Source organism: Salminus brasiliensis, chromosome 12, assembly GCF_030463535.1.
Source record: "Salminus brasiliensis chromosome 12, fSalBra1.hap2, whole genome shotgun sequence".
Taxonomy (NCBI): domain Eukaryota; kingdom Metazoa; phylum Chordata; class Actinopteri; order Characiformes; family Bryconidae; genus Salminus; species Salminus brasiliensis.
The window spans coordinates 16,852,473-16,877,091 of NC_132889.1; positions in this window are offsets into that span (position 1 = coordinate 16,852,473).

The window sequence follows — 24,619 nt, forward strand, 5'->3', positions numbered from 1 at the left end:
GAGATGACTGTTTTGAAGGCGGAGGAAAAGTCGATGAACAGCATACAGATATAGGTGTTTCTATTGTGCAGTCAGTTGAGAGCTTCTCCCTTATATAGTGCACATTATTGTACCCTATTGAGATACCACAGAGAACCTTTCAGCACAAGTACTTTTTGTACAAGTTAAGGTTCTATTAAGTTCCCCAAGAGGCTAAAATGCACCTTTAAACTATGGTACAACGGTGTCTCCTCTGCAAAAGGCACGAGCATGTGCTCTTAGATGTACCACCTCAGTGATGAGCCATTTTGGACCCTATAGTGACTAAAGAGTACCAGAAATATCCACTCATGATCAAAATGTCTTTCTATACTGTTTATTTATAGAAAGTAAATAGTAAACATATTGAACTTTAGCATTAATTGAAAGAGCAACTGAAACAGAAAGACATGAACAATGATTATGAAGATTAAATTAAAAGAAACTGCACCCCATACCATTACAATATGACATTAACAGCAAATAAAACAATGAAATTAAGTAAAAAGGTTTTATTATACCAGCTAAAAAAAATCATATTTCATCCTGACACGGCAAAATGTACATATAGTTCCACTTATATAAAAGAATATCAGCCTTATTAAAAAGAAAAACACCCACCAGAAACCAGAAGCTACATTTTACCACACAGAACCCACACAGCGTCTATGTTTAGTAAGTACGTGACCAAAACAATGGAATCACTTCAGGATGCAGACGGCCCGTTACACCAACATCATCAAGGGAGTGCTTACATAATTTAGTGTAATATTAGACACACACTGAAGCACCTCCCCTTGAACCTGTACACCTCTGAGAGCATCACTGAATTTAAGAGTCTTCTGTAGGTCTGCTGGTGGAAATGGAAGTGGGGTGCTTACACTTTTGCTGAGCATCTCTTGAAGATCACATAGGAGTCCTTTAGAGGAAAACTCCCAGCACTGTTTCAGCTGAAGCGGTGACAAATGTTCACCATCACAGGATGGATGTCATCAACCTCATCATACACTGTAAGACAAAAGCAGAAAACACACAAAAGCTTCATTATGATGTTGCAATAAAGTGTAGAGATGAAGGCAGATCTCAGATCTCTTTCAGACAGAAAGACAGTAAAATGGATAGGCAGACAAAATAACAAATGGAAACACATGCAGTTGGAAAGACAGATAGACAGACAGGCAAGCAAAAAGACAGAGAGATGGGAAGACAGACCACCAGGCAGAGAGACAGGTGGAAAGACAGACAGCTGGAAAGAGAGACATAAAGAACAATGGACAGATGGAAAAACATGTAGTTGGAAAGACAGACAGACAGACACAAAGAAAGAGAAGTGGAATGACAGTTGATTTGACAGGCAGGCAGGCAGAAAGACAGATGTAAAGACAGGCAGGCAGAAAGACAGATGTAAAGACAGGCAGGCAGAAAGACAGATGTAAAGACAGGCAGAAAGAAAGACCAATGTAAAGACAGGCAGAAAGAAAGACAGGCAGATGTAAAGAGAGGGAGAAAAAAAGAAAGACAGGTAGAAAATGAATGACAGGCAGTTTGAACAAATGATGGAAAGACATGGAAAGTCAGGCCAAAAGACTGACAGATAGACAGACAGGTAGTTGGAATGACAGGCTGGCAGACAGTTGAAAAAACAAATGGAAAGACATGCAGTTGGAATGAGAGCTATGAAAAGTCAGGCAGAAAGACAGACAGGCTGGCAGACTGGTTTAACTACAGATATTTAGATGGAAACACAATACAGGCAGACAGAGAGAAAGAAGACAAAAGTGGAAAAGACAAGGACAGCTGGAAGGAGAGAGTTTAAAAGACAGACAGATGCACAGACAGGCAGGCAGAAACACGGACAGACAGGCAGAAAGAAAGAGAGATGGCACAACAGATGACAAGAGACAGTTGGAAAGAGAGTTTAAAGGACAGGCAGGCAGAAAGACACACGGAAAGAAAGACAGGCAGAGGGAAAGAGACAGGCAGACAGGAAAGAAAGACAGGTAGAAAGACATTTAGTCAGATAGATAATACAAGCAGCCAGAAAGACAGACAGTTAAAATGACAGGTATGCGGAATAGGCAGGCAGTTGAACAAAATGATGGAAAGACATGGAAAGGCAGGCAAAAAGAGTGATAGAGGTGGAACGGAATGGAATGACAGCAAGGAAAAATATAGATGGGATAGATAAATACATAGATACAGAAATAATAAATACAGATAGATAAATACATAGATATTTAAAACACTATCCATTGATTAATCTTATGATCGGTTTGTTTGTCTTTCTATCTATCTATCTATCTATCTATCTATCTATTAATATATCTCTATTAATGTATCTTGTTAAATTCAATGATACTACCTATATAATCATCCATCCTCCTTCCTTCCATCCACCGTAGACTAATAGACAGACATATAGACACATAGATAGACAGATACTTCCATTCACTATAGTTTGATAGATAGATATCTAATCTTCCATCCATCTAAACCTCATTCCTCTTATCTATATATCCTGCTTTATATCTATCTATCTATCTATCTATCTGTCTGTCTCTTTATGTATCCTTTTAAATTTAATGTTACTACCTATATAATCCTCCATCCCCCTTCTTTCCATCCACCGTAGACTAATAGATTCACCATAGATTAACAGATAGATACCTAAACTTCAATCCATCCAAAACTCCTTCCTTTCCGTCTATCTATTTTAACCGTTGTGTGACATGTCAGGTGATGTAGTATAAGCTGTACACAGCATATTCAGTATGCATATTCAATATAATAACATTTCCATATTGTAAATGATCCAGTTGTTAACTGTAGCTGAATGAATAAGATGTCATTGTTTATTAATATTGCAATGAAGCTTCAACATTAACAGGTGAATATAATTATTTTATAGTAAATGTATTATTTATGTAGCTACTCATTGTTTGTATTGAATTTATTATTAATTTGTGTGTTTGGACAATTGTTACGTTTCTTACATTTACTTCATCTCAATAATGTATTCATATTGCATTTCCATTATTTGATCAAATCAGATAACATGCTGTGTGTTATGAGTTGCCCAGAATGTCCACTAAAAGTTCAATATTTTGGTAAAATCTGCATTTTGGGATGATATGGTCATCCATTCAAAAGCTATTAAAATGATTTCACACTTTAGCTAGAGCTGTTAAGGCTAGCTATATAAGAGGGGTAGTATGTTGTGTAGAATGCAGTTGTTTAAATATAACTTATTTTGGAGCATTCTGATTAATGATTTAAAAGCTATTGAAAATATTTCATAAAGACGTATTACAGCAGTTTAGCAGAGTATGCCTATTTAAGAGTAGCATGTCATGTGGATTGCAAACCAGCCCCAAAATAATACAAAGTTATGGTAGAATATTTCTCTCTACAATGGTTTGAAGGTATTAACCTTTTTGCTTGCACAGTTATTAAAGACCAAGCTGAAGACAGACAGAAATACATGCTATGTAATAAATGCTATTATAGACGACTTTTAAGACTTCTGATGTATCAAAGCTGTTTTTTTTTATTCACAACAAATACCTGAACAGCACCAAGATTGTAATTAAAATAACAGACTGTGCCAGTCACAACAACCAGAGATTTTGTAATATAAAGAAGATTAGAATAAAAAAGAAGATAAATGTCTCTGGAAAGTTGTCTTTGGCTTCACCAGGTTGCACAAAATAAATAAATAGAAAAAGTGTACCTACAAAAACAACACACAAACACACCTAAGAGCACAAACCAGCTTCAAACCCTCCAGGTATCAGAATAATTACAGTACAACTAAAATTAGCTACATTTTCATCAAATCAATAAGGGACTTCAGGATTTCACTGAAGGAATTCCATAAGAAATACATTTAGTATTCCTCTCCTGTTCAACATTGTAGAAAAGCAACACGCCTGGCTCATCCAATCAGATTAGACTTCATAATATTTAGGCCAATCATATCAGAACCTGATGTCAGTGAGTCTGTATTTCTGAGGTTGTATGTATTTGAGTGTTTTAGCACTGAGGTCATGCATGTGAAAAGATTAGTCAAAATTAAGTCACCTGCTTAGTTTTCATTTTGTGCAGCACATTCAATTAAGCTTTACTCAAATAGACACATAGACAAACTCATTGAGCACTTTATTAGGTACTTATTATTATTATTATTATTATTATTATTATTATTGTACTAATACTGAGTAAGAGGTCCCTTTACACTCAAATCACAAATTCCACAAGATGATGGAAACATTTCTTTGAGATTCTGGTCAATGTTAGAAAAGAGTAAGTAGAAAATGGGTAAACCTTAGCTATGAAGGAAAGCACACGGTCAGCAACAATGCTCAGATTCGTTTATGCTAACTAAGGCAGATTAGGTGCATGAATTCATGCTGCTTGTGCCAAATTCTGGCCTCCACATCTGTTCAGCTCAGCAGAACTCCTGGTGAATTAAACCAAGCTGAATTTTTCAGGCTTTAATTGTCCAGTTTTGGTGAGCCTGCGCCCACAGCCTCAGCTTTCTTTTCCTGGCTGACAGAAATGGAAGCTTACTTGGTCTTAGGCTGTTTCTGTTTCAGGGTTCAATCTTTTCTGAGCTCTCTTTGCAACAAGCCAATTTCATGTGCAGGAACTGCTGCTCACTGGATGTTTTCTTATTTCATTTTCCTTATTGCTTTATTCTGAGGAAACTCTAGAGAGTAACTCTAGAGTGCCCAAAGATCAGTAGTCATATAAATACTCAAACAAGCCCATCTGGCACCAACAATCATTCCATACCTGAAGCTGCTGAGCCATATCTGCATAATCTAAAGCATTGCACTGCTGTCCCATAATTGAATAAGTTGAGGATAGCATGCATATAAATATATATATATATATATATATATATATATATATATATATATATATATATATATATATATATATATATATATATATATATTTATATGCTTGCTATCCTCAACTTATTCAATTACGGGACAGCAGTGCAATGTAAGAAATGTCAGTCAACATAAAGTCAAGCTGAGAAAAAGAACTTTCTGAGAGAACTGCTTATAGAAAAGATTTGAAAGGAACAGTTTGTGCAAGACTAAATTGACTCAGGATCTGGTTGAACACATCAGACTGCATGAACCTGATTCAGCCTTCTTTAACCAACTTTAATAAGGTAATAAGGATTGAGGAAGATGGAGGGAGCTTTTCTGCTATTGGTCCATTCACCATGAACTTCTACCACAATATAAAGAACAACTTTAGGATTCAAATGATATCAAAAAGTTAAAAAAAATAAAAAATAAAAGTATTTTATTTATTGTAAAAATACAAAAAAAATAATTGTTAAAATATAAGGTTTTTGCAAGGCAGTGACAAAATACACAAATAAGTCATTAAACCAAGCGGACCAAATATTCTGAAATGTGCAAATCAATAATCTGATTTTTGAGTTACATTGTTAGTTATAGCCTGTTGTAGCCTCTTTCAGACCAGGAACACTGAAAAGTGTCTAATAAAATAGTCTTTTTAGGTTGCTGACTTTATTCTATTTTTTTATATTGTTATAAAAAAATAAAAAATGAAAGGAGATTATTTGGCCATGTGTGCTATTGAGGATATTACAGCCTGTGTGCTCAGCATCCTCATAAAAAAACAAAACAAAATCAAACTATGGTCACCCTACTTTCAGCTGATTGCCAAACTACAACTTTCACTATGAATTTCCCCACATATGAATCTGATCCTTATCCATAAATAAAACTATAAAAAATCTAAGTGTTAGCTGGCTAGATGCTAATAGTCAATTTAGCCTGGTAATCCCACAATGGAAGGCAGGCCTTTTAGCTATTTAAGGCTGCAGACTAGGCTTGCTGGGGTGGGTACTCCAATCGTATGCCAAGTTAAATCAGATTGTGGATCAGTTATGAATCTTTATTCGTTTAAATTTCCAATTATCCAATCAACCAAAATGTACTTTTATTTTTAAGTGAAATGAAGCAAAAGATACTCAGGTTCCAGTTCTGCTATTCTTTTAGGTGAGCTGAGGCAAATTATTACGTCCCACTTGAATCTGTCTGTGTTCACGGTTGTTTGAATATTTTTCACATGTCATATTGTTTTTGATGTATTTGATACTATTTGATAATTATAAAAGTCAGTAAAAGGCATTATCAATATATATGTACCAAGTACATTAATTCATAGTTTTAAAAAAATGAAAAAAATGAACACAAATGTAAACGATCTCAAATCTCTTTCATGTATCACTTCCTACGCTCTCAGACGTGATAAAGAAGCAGCTGCAGGAATCGAGAAAAGAGTTGAGTCGGTATAAGACTGGCCCTCCGCTAGACTCCGAGAACATTAGGGCGTTCTTTATAAATATGAGTGACCACTTTCTCAAACTCACAAAGCCAGCAACTTGAACATGGTTTAAACATCTTTCTGTCTTTCATTGTTTTCGCAGTGCTTGATACAGTTCAATGACCAGATTACCTGTGTGGCATCTGGGGAAGGCAATCAAGGCAGCTTGTTTGTTCAACTTCGCTCAGAGTTCAAAAAGTGGAAGGACCATCTTGACAGTACAAAGGATGAGTGTAAGTGAACAGTTTTTGTGGTTTTCATAGGTGAAAAGCCAGTGGTCACAACCCTGTTCCAGGACATCTACTTTTCTGAGAAGTTTCCAAATAGGGTTGGGGATCTGATCCAGTTGAGCTTGAGCAGAATTCTGTCGGAAGCTAGATCTCCATGAGCAGGGATGGTGGCCAGTGGCCTGAAGGAACACTATTCCAGTAATTTTCAAACATATTTGTGTCCACACTTCTAATAACTGCAATTGGCAATGGATAGAACCAACTTCCATGCAACTTTCATGGACTTACAGCTAATGCGAAACAATTAGCGTAGTTTTTGCTGTCATTTTGGAATGTTACCAACTTCACAATCCACTTCCAATTCAGGTATGAATCTATATATTGTTGCTGTCCAATCAAAAATGTGTATCCCTAAAATGGTTATTTTACAGGAGATGGCAAAAATGGTCTTAGCTTTGAATGGAGCTATTCCACTCAGAATATACAGAATTATTTACACAGTGAACAGAGCAGCTACAGGGTTCAAATGATAGAGGAAACCAAAAAATGAACAGAAATGGAGATACATGTTTTTCACTGGACAGCTTGTTTATTTGTTTTTGTTCTTAAAATACTACAATTAAAAGTTTTAAATGCACCACAGTTCAAAAGACGCTCCAGACTCTGGTGAAAGAATATGACCTGAAATACAGATCAAGAGAGCTGCCTGGCTTCAGTGATTATAATGTATTTGAGGTGGTGGTGCAGAGGCTTGTGATCCAACTAAGAGCACCAGCCATTGAGAGACTCAGGGTCATAAGAGGTATGTTGACACCCACATACAACCACAATCTTTATAATACATTTATAATATAATTGTTTGATGCATAAATAGACTGTACAGTATGTACAGAACTACTGCTGTTTCAGTAAAGAAGAAATCAGTGGTATTTTTAGGTAAAAACAAAGTGTTTGCAGTAACTGCGTCAAGCTGGTGGCCTCCCTGACCTCGCTAAACTGCATTCATCCTTTTCCAGCTTTTACTGCATTGTCTTTCACTTGCTGTTGGTTTCTGGGGGTTCTCTTTTTAGTCTCCTCTTTAGGAGGTGAAACACATGCTTCACAGGGTTTATGTGATTGACTTGGTCATTCTAAAAACTTCTACTTGTTTGCCATTGGGTCATTGTCTTGCTGCTTGATGACATTTTCCCAATTTAGATTGAAGCATTGCTCTGATGGCAGACCTTTGAATTTATTTGGCTTCATCATGAGTTTCTTTATCAATAAAGAATAGTGAGCTCATTCCAGAAGCAGCCATGGAGGCCTAATTCATGACACTACATACGTTGTGCTTGAGTGATGAGCTCATGAGCTCATGATCTTTTCTTTCTCCACACTTTTGCCTTTCTGTCACTTTCTATAAAATTGAGGTTACTCTTTGTCTCATTAGTCCATAAAACTTCCAAAGCCTTTGTTGTATATCTCTAAATGTCTTGATCAGTTCCTGGCTGATTTGCATCTTGCTGTATGGCCTCTATATTTCTGCTCTTCAAAGTCTTTTTTGAATAGTAATACCTTCTGCCCTCTGGAAGTAGTTTGAGATGTCTCTGTCTCTATTTATTTCTGTATTTCGTGCTTTTAGTGTTTTGGTTCCTTCTAAAGGTTTCTTGGTGTGCTTACTTGGGACTGGCACACGGATCTCTATAAAGCAGCTTTGTGACATTGGCTGTTGCTAAAAACACTATATAAATAAATTATAATTTGAGTATATACTACTACATTCAAACTACTTCTGTATCCCATTAAACTGATAAAATAATATGAACAGCCTTCACAAAATATGTAAAAAAAAATGTTGTCAGATGTGGTAGTTATTTCCCAGTACTGTTTACAAAAAAAGAGCTCTATTTCTTAATGCTCTTATTCCACAATTCACTGTAGGATTAGTGACATGAAAGACTGTAGAAAAAGGGGAAAATAGGAACCCACGTGAGGTTCCCCAAATAGAACATGGCCATTGTCACCCATGAAGTTAACCTACACTCTACGTTTATTATAACCTACTGCTTCTGTGCTGAGCTTTATAAAATTGTTGTTTTGTGTTTAAACACTTTAATGTAACATAACTTTGATGAAAAACATAATATAATAATTAATTTATGAATTGATTTTATTATATTAATATTAATTAATTATATTAATTCATGTTTTGTGAGGGGAGGCCATCTGTGCATGGATAGCTAGAGCATGGCTGCATCTGCTTATCAAGCATCACAATGTCTAAAAAAGCAAGATCAGTCAAACTGTCATCAGTTCTGATTGTTCTTGGCCTTTCCACTGTCTTCAGCACTGTCAGCCAAAAAGTGTTACTGTCCATCCTCTTGTAATCATCAGCTCTACATGGAAATTGGCCCATTTTTTCTCTTTATTCTAGTTCTGCTGGCAATGTAACGTCCACTCATTGCTTTTCCTACCACTGTTGATTATTGTAATTACACTCAACTAAACATTTCCTTCTTGCTTTTTGAGACTCAGGTTTTCAGTCCCACCCTGGCTTGTCTGGCTGATGTCTCATTATGGACCATGTGAAGCTAAATAACAGCAAGATGATGTTGGACATCCCTGATACGACAGATCCTGCCATCTTGAGCTTCAATTATGGCTCAGCTTATCCTACAGCATATACATGAGACACATGTCCTGGCACCCAAGTGTTGGAACAAATGAATCCAGCTATCTGAACAACACAGTGCCTCACTTCAAATGCTGACTAAAGACCTGTTACTTTGAGAAACATTTCAAATGTCTTCTGTAGCATTTATGTGAGACGTGTTTCTGTCTAGACTATCAGCTTTAAGTCTAAATGTGTCTCTTCAGAGTCCAACAGTCTTTGTCTTTGTCTTTGCTCAAGGGTATTTCAGCTCAATGGTATTTCAGACCTGAATTTGTTTACACAAGCTATGGATAATTTTTTATATTTTCTGAGTGGACAACAAAGCTACATTTGTTAGGGCCTCTGGATATGAGCATCTTCTAAATACTGTAAGGGTATAAAAGTGCAGAGGTGGTAGAAATCCACAAGACTCATACTTCAGTAAAAGTACAAATATTCCAGTTAGAAAATACTAAAGTAAAAGTTAAAATATGATTCATATTTTATATTCAAGTAATAGTATAAAAGTCTAAAAGGACAGACTAAGAAACTGGTGGTACATTTACAGTTTATCCAGATAACTGGTGAAATGTTCAACTCTTCATGTTGTCCATTAAGGTTTGGTTGGAGAAGAATCCTTAAGTAAAGTACAGATCCTTCAAAACTCTACTTAAGCACAGTAAGAAAGTTCTGATACACTGTTAGTTGCCACCTCTGTAAAAAATCCATGCAGTATTAGGGCTGACATGGACTACATATTAAAAAAGGACATACGAGTCCCAAGACAAAAGCTCCATAGTGGTCTTTGGTGATACTTTCATTAGTCAGTCTAAGCTTAGTAAGAGAAACTTCTGCACATTTGATGTAATTTGACAGTAATTTTATGGACCATTATCCATGTCTGAACTTGTCTACTGTATTGCAGAGACCATCCAGAAACAGTTCTCTGTTGTGTCTAAAACCTGCTTCCCCAACTATCCCCTCCTCCAGTGTTCTGCCACAGTAAATATTATCGTTAGGATGAAGAATATTTCCATAATTCTGAAATTTCACGAATAGCTTTTAATTGCTGTACTGACACTTTGTTCTCTAACTGCTTCTTTCTGCTTTTCCAGAACATGATAAACCACATTCAGTCAAAGCAAGAAGCCAAATTGGAGCAGAGAATTAGGGAGCAGTTTGAGATGGAGCAGCTGGTCCACACTCAGGACAGCACCTACTTTAAAATTGGTTTTGCTGGGGCAGGAGCTTCAGAAGATAAATCTGCTGAGCTTGACAGTCGGAAAAAGTACCCTGAAATGCTGTCTGCTTATTATGAGGTATGTTAAAGTGAACTCCTTGAACCCTGTACGTAGGCCTGCACTTCAGTTATTCACCCTCATAACTGCATTACTTTAAAAATTAACAGTTTCACACACACTAAAATCGGACCATGTGGGATATGCTGTTAATAAACTACCTAATGATTCATATTAATTAGGATTAATAACAAAGCAGTATATCTAGGGTTTAAAAGGGTAATGGATATTAAAGCACCTGGATAGTTAGATACATTTGCCTTACCTGTCAGGGTAAGACCTTCACCACTCTCTTGAAATCTACTTTCTGTTTGTGTCCATTCTTGCTCTTCTACCACTACATTTGTGCTCTTTGTCCAATCAGAGCACTGACATAAGCTCAAATCTATGTGCAACTGGCTCAAAAGACAAGAACACTGGGACATGTTGACTAACCAAAACCTCCAGACAGTCTCAATCTTTGAACAGCAGGTGAAAGTTCTAAGATCTATGAAATGTGCACTCAATTCAAATGACTGGTGTAATCCTTACCTAACAGGATTGCACTGGTCCAGAGGCAAGGGTACACATAACCAAGTATTTAATATAAATAATAATACTATTTTTTAAAGATTCGCTTGCTGACACCTTCAGGTCAATTGAGGTAAGTCTTTTTTGTCTATAAGATGTATAAGTATAAGATGTCTGGCACTGCTCCCATTATTCACAATAAGTGTTGCTTGCTAACTGGACAAGGTTTTGAGAATGACAGGTTTAATGGGAACCAGCTATAATTCAGAATCATGTTGCATAGAAATCTAATTCAAAACAAATGTAGTAAAATGGCACATAAACAAAACCAGTCAGAAGAACAGAGAAAGTTTTATTTACAGCTTTTTGTACAGTTTCATTTATATTTCAAGAGAAATCATAGCAAACAGCTTGTGTATCCTTCGAGACATTGAATGACCTGCAATCCTGCATTTGTGACCTTAACTAATTATGGAAACAGTGGTGAATGACAGTGGGAAAGAAATGTAATGCAGTGCAACTGTTCATTTTGATTTAAGGTAGGAGAAGCCTTTGTATACCAGTGCAGGATCTGTCCTACCTTGGCTGCAGCATAAATTTGTGGATGCACCAGGATACCGGCACAACACATTTACGTTGAAGAGTCTCGTGACAACTTACAAAAACTATTGGCTTTGTGATCAAATATTTAAACAAGCCACAAAAAGCTTTGCTGAAGACCTGAATGTACATCAGTCCACGGTTAAAAAAAAGAAAAAATTAGGACTGTGTTCTCTCCCTATGAGTGCATTCTGCATCCTGTTAAGATCACTCCAAGAGTACATCAGGCAATCCTAAAAGAAGGCTCGAAAGACTTCAAGGGTAACAGCAAAATAACTACAGAAGACTCTCCAAACCCTCCAACTACTAATATAAACACTGAACACAACTGGTGCTCATAGACCGACACCTCGAAAGAAGCCACTGACGTTCTTTGTTTGCCAAAGAACACCTAGATGTTCCCCAGTGCTTCTGGGGGGAAAATCAATGTCAGAACTGGAACAGGACAAAGAAGACTGCAAAAACCTCATCCCATTTGTGAAGCATGGTGGAGTGTGCATCATTAGGCCAGAGGACATCCTCTAATCTTTATGGCAACAATGTATTCAGTCACATGAAAACATTTTACAGGAAAATGTAAGGGCAGCAGTCCATGACTGAAGAGACGTTGAGTGAAGCAATAACAGAGTAATAACACACCCAAAACAGACAAGTTTTGGAGTCCTGACCTCAACACTACTGAGATACTGTGGCGTGACCTGAAGAGGGCTGTGCATGTAAGACATCCCAGTAATATTGATGAAATGAAAAAACTTGGAATGGTTCACAATTCCTCCTCAATGTTGTGCAAAGCTTATTTACAGCTACAGGAAACGCTTGGTAAAGGTGACTGCTGCTAAAAGGGGGATGTACAGGTTATTAAATTCAAGGGTTCACTTACTTTTTGTAGCCTGTACTGTGGACATTCACTATTAGTTATAATAGTAATAATTTATAGTGCAATACAACTCATGAACAGTACAAATGCAAATCCTAATGCACAGCAGAAATCACATTTTGCAAACTGGCTTTTTTGTCTATCCACAAATCTCTGAGGCATGTTTTAGATATTAGTTCTGTTGTAAAATTCATTCTCTTTATGGAAGAAATTTTGAATATCAGTTTTAGAGATGGCATAGTTTGTGAAATTTGTGAAATTAGGGATTAGGCTTGAATCTAGATTGGTCCAAGGCTTACATTTCACAGTTTATATTTTAGCTTTTGTTACTTTACAACAGCAAATCTCTATTTATTTTGAGTATATTAAGTATTTTCACCCAAGTACTCTCAGAAGAGGAGGGTTTTCAGTCTGCATTTGAAGACAGCGAGAGACTCTGCTGTTCGGACACCCAGAGGAAGTTCATTCCACCACTTTGGTGCCAGGACAGAAAAAAGCCTGGACGCTTGTGGTTCAAGCAGAGCGATACTTGAAGCTCGAATGACTCTTGGAACTGATTTGCATTTGACCATTCTTAGACATTTTAAGTAGATATTGATGCAGAATAAAAATCTCACTCCATTGACTGATTATCCAGATCACTCTAGGTTAATACATTTAACTGCAAAGGTGCCGTATCCAAAAAAAAACATGTAAAGGACTGTTCTCAAACCCCAGTTAGGTTCTTTTCTTGACCTGCACTGTCCACCTGCACAATTTTCAAATATCTTATCAAAAGATAAATCATCAAAACATCAAAATATGCCCACTGAAAGCACTGAGAAAGCAAGCTAGCAAATTCCCAGAGAAGTAAGACTCTAACTAGTAGCCATAGTATAGTTTTTTTCTGCATATCATGAGCGGAAAAAGGGCAACATTGGATAGGCAGGCCATGGCCCTTCTACATTCCTTCCATTACTGATGGCCCCAGTATGCCCAAGACCCAAGACACACAGCCAAACAGGAGTAGAGAAGGCACATCCGTAATCTGAGAAAAACCAAAGCAAGAGCACAGCAAGAGCAAAGCAGTAATGCAGGGTGGTCCTAATCCTAACTAGCCTTTGAGTATGTAGTATGTATTATAGGTAAAAGTGTCCAAGCTGAGGATACTTAAAAACCATGATGCATACTTGGAACTGGTCCATTTCTGAGTATAGTTTTGAGGGACACCATTGTCCCACAATGCCCCAAAGTATCCAAATGTTGGCATGGCAACACTTCATCACTTCCTGTTAGTCTGCAGTGGATTAGTACATTAATATTGAGTTTACTGACCTGTCAAAGTCTATCTCTTGTAGTTAGAGGATTTACCCTCCCTGCTTGTTATTGGACCCCTGTCTGTTCCATGGCTTAATAGTTCTGTTACTATGAGGGACTGTCATGGGCTGGACCGCTCCCAAGTGCTCTCTGATCCAGTTGCTCACTCCCTAGTCAAATATATATATATATATATATATATATATATATATATATATATATATATATAAAATAAATTATAAATAATATATATAATAAATGTATTATATATATATATATATATATATATATATATATCCAAGCTGAGCAGTTTTCAGAGTAAATTATGTACATAAACACACATATAAACAACCAGAAATTGGAGAAACGGGTGAAATTAATTTATTCATTGATCATACTGACCACGCCCCCTCCTCCCCCCCTCCTCCCCCGCGTGCTTTGGAGTCCGATCATTGACGCGTTGATGACGCTCCAGGCTGATTGTGAGCGCGCGCTGAAATGGAGCTCGGTGTTCGGTTCGGGATTCTGATCCGGTGGAAACCGTTCACACGTTAACCGACCGCTCCACCGACAAGCTGCTTTCTCTTCATACGGAGCCATTTCTGGTTCAGCTGACCCCTCCCTAGGTGTGTGACCCAAGCTGTGGCCAGGTGTGTCCATTTTCCAGGAGTGGCGGAGGGAAGCAGAGGGAGTACAGGTGCGAAAACTCTCCTGAGCAGATCTGTGAGGAGCCTATTGCTCCTATTCTACCAAAGAAACATGAGTAGAAACGCTAGAGGGCGCCAGAGAGCGAGTCCTTACTGAATAGAGCTGAATGGAGCTAAACGGGTAAAAGTGTTTATTAAATATTCATATTTTTATTCTTTTACTCGAGAATTATCTTCATTTCTGTAAATGTAGCTCATGAAAAATCACTGAGTGCTGACTGGCTGGTCAGCTGATCAGCTCACTGTGTGTCTGTGCTTCAGTGGAAATAAGACGGTGTTAAAAGTCCACTCTAAGTTTATTAGTGGAGTTTAAAGGAGTTTAGAATCTCACAGCAGTGTTGAAATGTCTGATGTTGGTCTGTTTTGAGGAATCGAGCCGTTTTCTCTGTTAAAATCATCAATCCTACAAAACGAGACTCCACTAAATCTCCCCTCAACCCGTTTCCTCTGACTCGCACTGCAGCGCCCTCTAGCGTCTGACCCGAGCAGAGACACGTTTAGGAGATTAATGCTGCACTAAATGATGATAATCCAGTCCTCCATAGAGAACTGTCTGTCTGTCTGTCCTTCTGTCTTTCTATCTGTCTGTCTGCCTCTTTGTCTGTCTGTCTTTCTGTCTTTTCCTTCCAGTCTTTCTGAGTCTGACTTTCCAACTGTGTGCCTAGTCATCTTTCTGTCTGTCTGTCTTTCCATCCATCTTTTCGCCTCTCTGTATTTCTGCCTGTATTTCTGTCTGTCTGTCTTTATATGTGCTTGTCTCCCGGCCTGACTTTATGCATGTCTTTCCAACTTTCTACTTTTGCCTTGTTCTGCCATCCTGCCTACCTGTCATTCCAACTGTCTGTCTTTCTGCTTGCCTGTCTGTCCATCTGACTATTTTTCTCCCTGCCTTTTCATCTGTCTTTCTAACTGCATGTTGTTCCATCTGATTATTTTGATCCACCTTTCTGTCTCTCTGTGTTTACATCATTCTGTCTCATCTCCTTTCTAACTGTCTGTCTTTCTGCTTGTGTGTTTCCATCGATTTTGCCTATCAGTCTAATTGTCCATCAGTCCATTTCTTTCTACCTGCCTGTCTACCTTTCCATCTGTCTGTATTTCTGACTCACTGTCATTTTGCATGTCTGTCTTTTCATCTGTCTTTTTCCTGGCTGTCATTCGTCTGCTTGTCCTTCCACCTGTTTCTGTCTTTTTTCCTGTATTTCCATAATTTTTTTCAACTGCCTGTCTATTCATCCTCCTGTCTGTCTGTCTGGCCTTTCTTTCCACCTGTCTGTCCATCTGTCTGTCTGTCTTTCTGACTGCCTCTCATTCTACATGCATTTTCATGTTTCATGTATTTCTGTATGTCTTTTCATCTGTTTTATTAAACTGTCCATCTTTCTGTCTTTCTGCTTGCCTGTCTGTCCATCTGGTGGGTCAGTCCTTCTGTCTGTCTTTCTCTCTGCCTTTTCATCCGTCATTCCAACTGCATGTCGTTCCATCTGTTTTATTAAATGTCTGTCTACCCATCTTTCTGTCTTACTTCCTGCCTTTCTAACCGTCTGTCTTTCTGCATGTTTCTTTCCATGTTTCATTCTGCATGTTAAATTTTCTGTTTATCTTTCCTTCTGCCTCTCTTTACATCTGTCTGCCTTTCTTTCTGCCTCTTTACATCTGTCTGCCTTTCTTTCTTTCTGCCTGTCAAATTAATTGTCTTTCCACTTTTTTCTTTATGTCTGTCTGTCTGTCTTTCATCTTGCATGTTTTTCCATCTGTCTATCTTTCTTCATGTCTGTCTTTCCACCTGTCTGTCTGCCAGACGGTCTGTCTTTTCATCTCTGTGTCTTTTTGCTTACCTGTCTGTCTGTCTTTCTGCTGCCTTTCCAACTGCATGTCATTCCATTTGTTCTTTCATCTGTCTGCCTATCTATCTTACTGTCTTTCTGCCTACCTGTCATTTTAACTGTCTGTCTTTCTGACTGCTTGTATTATCTTTCTGACTAAATGTCTTTCCACCTGTCTTTCTTTCCTGTCTGCCTGTCTGTCCATCCATCTGCCTTTCTTTCCTGTTTTTCACTGTCCGTCTTTCCAGCTGTCTATCTTTCCATTTTTGTGTCTGTCTTTCTGCCTATGTGACCTTCTGTCTGTCTACCTATATATCCATCTCTCTGTCTTTCCAGCTGCTATGTCTCTGGTGTCTTAACTAAGCAGGGAACACGCTTAGGATATTAATGGTGCAATAAACACTTTTTTTTCCACTGTCTGTCTTTCCAGGTGTCTCTTTTTCACTGTCTGTCTTTCCAGCTGTATATTTTTCCAAATATCTGCCTTTCCAACTCTGTCTTCCTTCCTGCCTGACTTTCATCTTGCATGCCTTTCCATCCTAGCTGTCTTTTTTCCCAGCTGTCTGTCTGCCAGCTGATCTTTCAAATTGCCTGTCTGTCTTTCAGTTTGGTGTCTTTCTTTTCTTAATGTCTGTCTTTTCGTCTTTCTTTCCCACTGTCTTTCAAACTGCTAATCTCTCCAACTGTCTCTTTCCCACTGTTTCCAGCTATCTTTCCAAATGTCTCTTTCCATCCTGCCTGTCTTTCCAGCTGTCTGTCTTTCCAACTGCTTGTTGTTCCAGCTGCCCTCTAGCGTCTGATTGAAGCAGAAAACACGTTTAGGATATTATTGGTGTAATAAACAGTGATAATCCAGTACTCTATATAACTCTTGTGTGTCTGTCTTTCTGCCTACCTGACTTTTATGTTGCCTGTTTTTTCTTTCCACTGTCTTTCCAGCTGTCTTTTATCTTGCCTGTCATCTTTTGCCTTGCTTTCCAACTCTCTCTATCCCGCTGTCTCTTCAACAGTCTGTCTCTCCAGCTGTCTATTTTTTCAACAGTCTGTCTTTCAATATACTATCTGTCATTTCAACGGTCTGTCTGCCAGCCTGTCTTTCAAGTGGCCTTTCTTTTCATCTATCCCTGCCTTTCCCACTGTCTGTCTTTCCCACTGTCTGTCTTTCCAACTGCATGTTTGTCCATCTGTCTATCTTTCTTTATGTCTGTCCTTCTTCATGTCTGTCTTTCCAGCTATCTGTCTGCCTGGCGATCTGTCATTCCATCTATCTGTCTTTTTTGCTTGCCTGTCTGTATATCTGTCTTTCTGCCTGCCTTTCCAACTATTCTTTCCATTTGTTCTTTCAACTGTCTGCCTATCCATCTTACTGTCTTTCTGCCTACCTGTCATTTTAACTGACCAGCCTGTCTTTCAAATGTCGTTCTTTACATCTATACCCGTCTGTCTATTTGTCTGTCTTTCTGACTGCCTGACTTTCCATACATCAGATTTTCCAACTCAGTTTTTCCAGCTTTCTATATTCCCTATATATATATATATATATATATATATATATATATATATATATATATATATATATATATATATATATATATATATATATAACTGTCTGCCTATCTATCCATCTGTCTGTCTTTCCTGCTGCTGTGTCTCTAGCGTCTTTCTGTCTTTCCGTCTCTGTGTTTACATGTGTCTTTTCATCTTTCTGTCTTTCTGCATGTTTCTTTCCATCTTTTATCTCAGTCTGTTGTTATTCCTGTCTTTCTATATTTCTGTTCTTTCTATATGTCTATCATTTTGCATATCTTTCTTTCAAACTGTCTGTTATTCCAACTGCCTGTCATTCCAGTCTTTTCATTGGACTGTTTTTCTACCTGCCTGCTGTCTGTCTTTCTGCTTGTGTATCAATCCATTTGGCTGCCTTTCTACCTGTCTTTCCACCCGTTTGTCTTTTTGCTGGCCTGTCTGTCCATCTGTCTGTTTTTCTGACTCCCTGTCATTGTGCATGCCTGTTTTTTTTCCCATGTATCCAGGTCTATCTTTCTTCCTGTCTGTCTTTCCATCTCTCTATCTTCAATCACTGCTGTGTCTCTAGCATCTGAACTAGCTCTCTGCCTTTTAGCTGTCTGTCTTTCCCATTGTCTGCCTTTCAGCTTTCTCTTTTTCCAACTGTTTTCCCCCACTGTCTGTCTCTCCATTTGTTTGTCTTTCTGCCTGCCTGAACATCTATCTGTATACCTATCTCTTCGTCTGTCTATCTTTCCAGCTGTCTGTCTTTCCAGTTGTCTGCCTTTCGAACTGTTTGCCTTTTCCACTGCCTGTTTTGCCATCTAAATGTCTTCCTGCCTGCCTGTCTGCTTCCCTTTCCCACTGTCTGTTTCCATCTGTCTGTCCGTCTTTTATCATCCCCTTCTTTTCATGTCTCTATTTCCCACTGTCTGTATTTTAAGCTGTCTGTCTCTGCAAATGTCTGTCTTTCATCCAACCTGTCTTTTAAATGGCCTTTCTTTCTTCTGTCTGGCTATCCCTTCTGCCTGCCTGCCTGACTTTCATCTTAACTGTCTTTCCATCCAACTGCCTGTCTTTCCAAATGTCTGCCTTTCCCTATCTTCACAGGTGTCTGTCTTTCAAGCTGTCTGTTTTTCTAACTGTTTTCTTACTGTCTATTTTTTTAATCTGTCTGGCTCTCCCACTGTCTTTCTTTCCAGCTGTCCATATTTCCATCTATCTGTCCTTCTGCCTGCATGACTTTCCCTCAGTCTTTCTTTCTCACTGTCTGTTAACAACTGTCTATCTTTCCAACTGTCTGGCTATCGCACTGTCTGTCTTTCCAGGTGTCTCTTTTTCACTCTCCCTCTTTCTAGCTGTATATTTTTCTAACAGTCTGTTTTTTCTACAATCTGTCTTTCCCACTCTCTGACTTTCTTCCCTCTGTCTTTCGCATCATCCTTTTTTCCTTCTGTCTCTCTCTTTCCATCTTTTTGTCTTTGCAGCTGTCCTCTAGCATCTGAACAATGCAGAAATTAATAAAGATTAAAGATGTAATAAAAAAGATGAATCCAGCACTCTTTAGAAAACGTCTGACTGTATATTTTCTGCCTTTCTATCTGTCTGTCTTTCAACTTGCCTGGTTTTCCATCCCACTCTGTCTTTTGATCTGTCTGTCTTTCCCATGGTCTGTCTTTCCAGCTGCCTCTTCCCCACTGCCTGCCTTTCTTTCCAGCTTTCTGTCTTTCTGCCTGCCTGTCCTTTAAACACACTTCCCAACTGTCTCTTGTTATCTGTTGTGCCATCTCTCTTTCTTTCTACCTGTCTGTCTGTGTTTCTGCCTGCCTGTCTGTCCATCTGCCTGTCTTTTAAACTCTCGTTCCAGCTGTCCTTGTCTTGTCATGCTTTCTGCCTGCTTGTCTTTTCCCATTTTGTCTTCTCTCTCTCTCTGTCTGCCTGTATTGTCTTTCTTTCTAAATATCCAAATAAAATAATAGTTAAACCTGTCTGCCTGCCTGTCTGTCTTTCTGCCTGACTTTTCATATCTGTCGTTCCATTTGTTTTTTCAACTGTCTGCCTGCCTGTCATTCCAACTTCCTGTCTTTCTATTTGTCAGTCTTTTTGCCTGACCTTCCATGTCTTTCCATCATTTGTTCAAACTGCCTGCCTATTTATTTTCTGTCTGTCTTTCTTTGTGCCTGCCTGTCAAATCAACTGTCATTCCACTTCTCTTTCTTTGTATTTATCTGTCTGTCTTTCCAACTGCATGTTTTTCCACCTGTCTGTCTTTCTTCAAGTCTCTCTTTCCAGCTGTCTGTCTTTCCAATTGTCTGTCTGCCTGGTGGTCTGTCTTTCCATCTCTGTGTTTTTGCTTGCCTGTCTGTCTGTCTGTCTTTCTGCCTGCCTTTCTGCCTGCCTTTCCATTTGTTATTTTGACTGTCTGCCTATCCATCTTACTGTCTTTCTGCCTACCTGTCATTTTAACTGCCTGTCTTTCTGACTGCTTGTATTATCTTTCTGACTATATGTATTTCCACCTGTCTTTCTTTCTTTCTTGCCTGCCTGTCTGTCCATCCATCTGTCTGTCTTTCCATCTGTTTTTTCAACTGCCTGTCTTTTCATCTGTCTATGTCTATTTTCCACCTGTCTGTCTTTACAACGATCTGTCATTCTGCTGGCCTGTATTTCAAATTGCCATTCTTTCTGTCTGTCTGTCTGTCTTTCATCTTGCCTGTCTTTTTATCGCTCGTTCCCACTGTCTTTCAATCTGCTAGTCTCTCCAACTGTCTCTTTCCCACTGTTTCCAGTTATCTTTCCAAATGTCTGTCTTTTCAGCTGTCTGTCTTTCCAACTGCCTGTCATTCCAACTGCCCTCTAGTGTCTGAACAAAGCAAAGAGTCTTTAGGTTATTATTGGTGTAATAAACTATGATAGTCCAGCTCTACTCGTTATACTCCTGTCTCTATCTTTGTATACTCTTTGTATCTATCTTGTCTGTTTTATCACTCCACGGTCTGTCATTTCCAACTGTCTGTCTTTCCCTCTGTCTGTCTGTGCCAGCATGTCTTTCAAATGTTTGTTCTTTTCATCTATACCCGTCTGTCTGTCTGTTTTTCTGACTGGCTAAACTTTTCATACATCTGATTTTCCTACTGTCAGTTTTTCCAGCTCTCTATATTTCCACCTGTCTGTCTTTAATGAAATTAATGAAGATTAAAGATGCAATAAACAAGATTAATCCAGCACTCATTAGAAAACTTCTGACTGTGTATTGTCTGCCTACCTGCCTTTCTATCTGTCTGTCTTTCATCTTGCCTGTTTTTCCATCTCACTCTGTCTTCCCAACTGTCTGTCTTTCTTTCCAGCTGTGTGTCTTTCTTTCCAGCTGTGTGTCTTTCTGCCTGCCTGTCCTTTAAACTCTCTTTCCAACTGTCTCTTGTCATCTGTTGTGCCATCCCTCTTTCTTTCTGCCTGCCTGTCTGTGTTTCTGCCTGTCTGTCTGTCTATCTGTCTGTCTTTTAAACTCTCTCTTTCCAGCTGTCCTTGTCTTCTGTCATGCTTTCTGCCTGCTTGTCTTCACCCTTTTTGTCTTCTCTCTCTCTGTCTGCCTGTATTGTGTGTCCATCTGTCTGTCTTCTTCCTTTCCTGTTTCTCCATCTGTCTTTCTGCCAGACTGTTCATATCTCTCTTTCCAACTGCATGTCTTTCCATTTGTTTTTTCAACTGTCTACCTGCCTTTCATTCAACTACCTGTCTGTCTATCTGTCAGTCTTTTTGCCTGACTTTCCATGTCTTTCCATCATTTATTCAAACTGCCTGCCTATTCATTTCCATCTCTCTATCTTTCTGACTATATGTCTTTCCATCTGTCTTTCTTTCCAACTGTCTCTTGTTCACTGTCTGCCTTTCCAGCTGTCTATCTTTCAATTTTTTTGTCTGTCTTTCTGCCTACGTGACCTTCTATTTTTCTGCCTATATATCCATCTCTCTGTCTTTCCATCTGTCTGTCTTTCCAGCTGCTGTGTCTCTAGTGTCTGAACTAAGCAAAGAACATGCTTAGGATATTAATGGTGCAATAAACAATCCAGTACACTGTCTTTTCCACTGTCTGTCTTTCCAGCTGTATATTTTTCCAAATATCTGCCTTTCCAACTCTCTGTCTTCCTTTCTGCCTGACTTTCATCTTGCGTGTCTTTCCATCCCAGCTGACTTTTTTTTCCCCCAGCTGTCTGTCTGCTAGCTGATCTTTCAAATTGCCTGTCTGTCTGTATTTCACTGTAGTGTCTTTCCAGCTGTTTGTCTTTCAATGTAGTGTCTTTCCAGCTGTTTGTCTTTCCCACTGTCTGTCTTTTCAGCTGTCTTTGAAACTGTCTGTCTTTTCATCTTTTTTCCACAGTCTTTGAAACTGTCTGCTTTCACAGCTGCTTGTCTTTCCCAGCTGTCTATTTTTCCAGCTGTCTTTCATCTTGCCTGTCATCTTTTGCCTTGCTTTTCAACGCTCTGTTTTCCGGTGTCTCTTCAACTGTCTGTCTCTCCACCTGTCTATTTTTTCAACTGTCTGTCTTTTAAGCTGTATGTCATTCCAGCTGTCTGTCTGCCAGCCTGTCTTTCAAGTGGCCTTTCTTTTTATCCATCCCTGTCGTTCCCACTGTTTGTCTTCCTAAGTGTCTGTCTTTAAAATTGACTGTTTTTCTTGCTGATTATCTTTCTAGCTCTCTGCCTTTTAGTCTTTCTGCTTTCAGTTCTTACAGCTGTATATCTTTCCAACTGTCTGGCTATCCTACTGTCTTTCTTTCCATTTGTCTCTGTCTGCCTGCCTGACTTTGTCCATCTCTCTATCTCTCCATCTGTCTGTCTTTCCTACTGCTGTTTCTCTAGTGTCTGTACAATGCAGAGAACTTGTTTAGGATTGTATATTTTCTGCCTACCTGCCTTTCTATCTGTCTGTCTTTCATCTTGCCTGTTTTTCCATCCTACTCTGTTTTTTGAGCTGTCTTTCCCACGATGTGTCTTCCCAACTGTCTGTGTTTTTTCTGCTGTCTTTCCAGCTGTCTGTCTTTCTGCCTACCTGTCCTTTAAACTCTCTTTCCAACTATCTCTCTTTCTTTCTACCTGTGTTTCTGCCTGTCTGTCTGTCCATCTGTCTCTTTAAACTCTCTCTTTCCAGCTGCCCTTGTCTTCTGTCATGCTTTCTGTCTGCTTGTCTTTTCCCCTTTTGTCTTCTCTCTCTCTGTCTGCCTGTATTGTGTTTCCATCTGTCTGTCTTTCTTTCCAAATATCTGTAGTTAAACCTGTCTGCCTGTCTGTTCATCTGTCTTTCTGCCTGTTTTTATATCTCTCTTTCCAACTGCATGTCTTTCAATTTGTTTTTTCAACTGTCTGCCTGCCTGTCATTCCTACTGTCTGACTGTCTGTCTGTCTGTCTTTTTGCCTGTCTTTTCAACTGCATGTTTTTCCACCTGTCTATCTTTCTTCATGTCTGTCTTTCCACCTGTCTGTTTGCCTGGCAGTCTGGTTTTCCATCTCTATTTTTGCTTGCCTGTCTATCTGTCTTTCCTGCCTGCCTGTCTGTCCATCCATCTGTCTGTATTTCTGCCTGCCTGCCTGACTTTGTATCTATCTTGCCTGTTTTTTCTCTACTCCACTGTCTGTCTTTCCTAACCTGTCTTTCCCCTTGTCTGTCTGTGCCAGCATGTCTTTCAGATGTCTTTCTTTTCATCTATACCCGTCTGTCCATCTGTCTTTTTTACTGCCTGACTTTCCACACATCTGATTTTCCAACTGTCAGATTTTCCAGCTTTTTATATTCCAAACTGTCTGGCTATCCCACTGTCTGTCTTTCTATTTGTGTGTCTCTCTGCCTGCCTGACCTTCTATCTGTCTGCCTATCTATCCATCGGCCTGTCTTTCCTGCTGCTGTGTCTCTAACGTCTGAACGGAGCAGAAAACATAATACAGTAAACCCTGATAATCCAGTACTATTTATAGAACTCCTGTCTCTGTCTGTCTTTCTGTCTACCTGACTTTTACCTTGCCTGTTCTTTCATCCTACTGTCTGTCTTTCAAACTGTCTGTCTTTCCAGCTGCTTGTCTTTTCCAGCTGTCTCTGATCTTGCCTGTTAACTTTTGCCTTGCTTTTCATCTCTCTCTTTCCCGCTGTCTCTTCAGCTGTCTGTCTCTCCAGCTGTCTATTTTTTTCAACTGTATATCTTTGCAACAGTCTGTCTTTCCAACTGTCTGTCTTTCGCACTGTTTGTCTTCCTTGGTGTCTGTCTTTAAAACTCTCTATTTTTCCAGCTGATTGTCTTTCTAGCTCTCTGCCTTTCAGCTGTCTGTCTTTTCAGTGTTTTGCCTTTTTCACTGTCTGCCTTTCCATCTATCTGTCTTTCTGCCTACTTGACTTTCCATCAGTCTTTCTTTCCCACTGTTTTTTACTACCTGTCTCTCTTTCAGTGTGCTGTCTGCCAGCCTGTGTTTCAAATTGCCTTTCTTAGTGTCTGTCTGTCTTTATATCTGCCTTTTTTATATCTGCCTTTTTTCTTTTTTCATCTTCTATCTTTTCAACTGTCTATCTTTCCAGCTGTCCTCTAGCTTCTGAACAATGCAGAAAATAATGAAGATTAAAGATACAACAAGATTAATCCAGCACTCATTCACCAGACTGTATATTTTCTGCCTACCTGCCTTTCTATCTGTCTGTCTTTCAACATGCCTGTTTTTCCATCCCACACATCCCACTATGGACATGTCTTTTGAACTGTC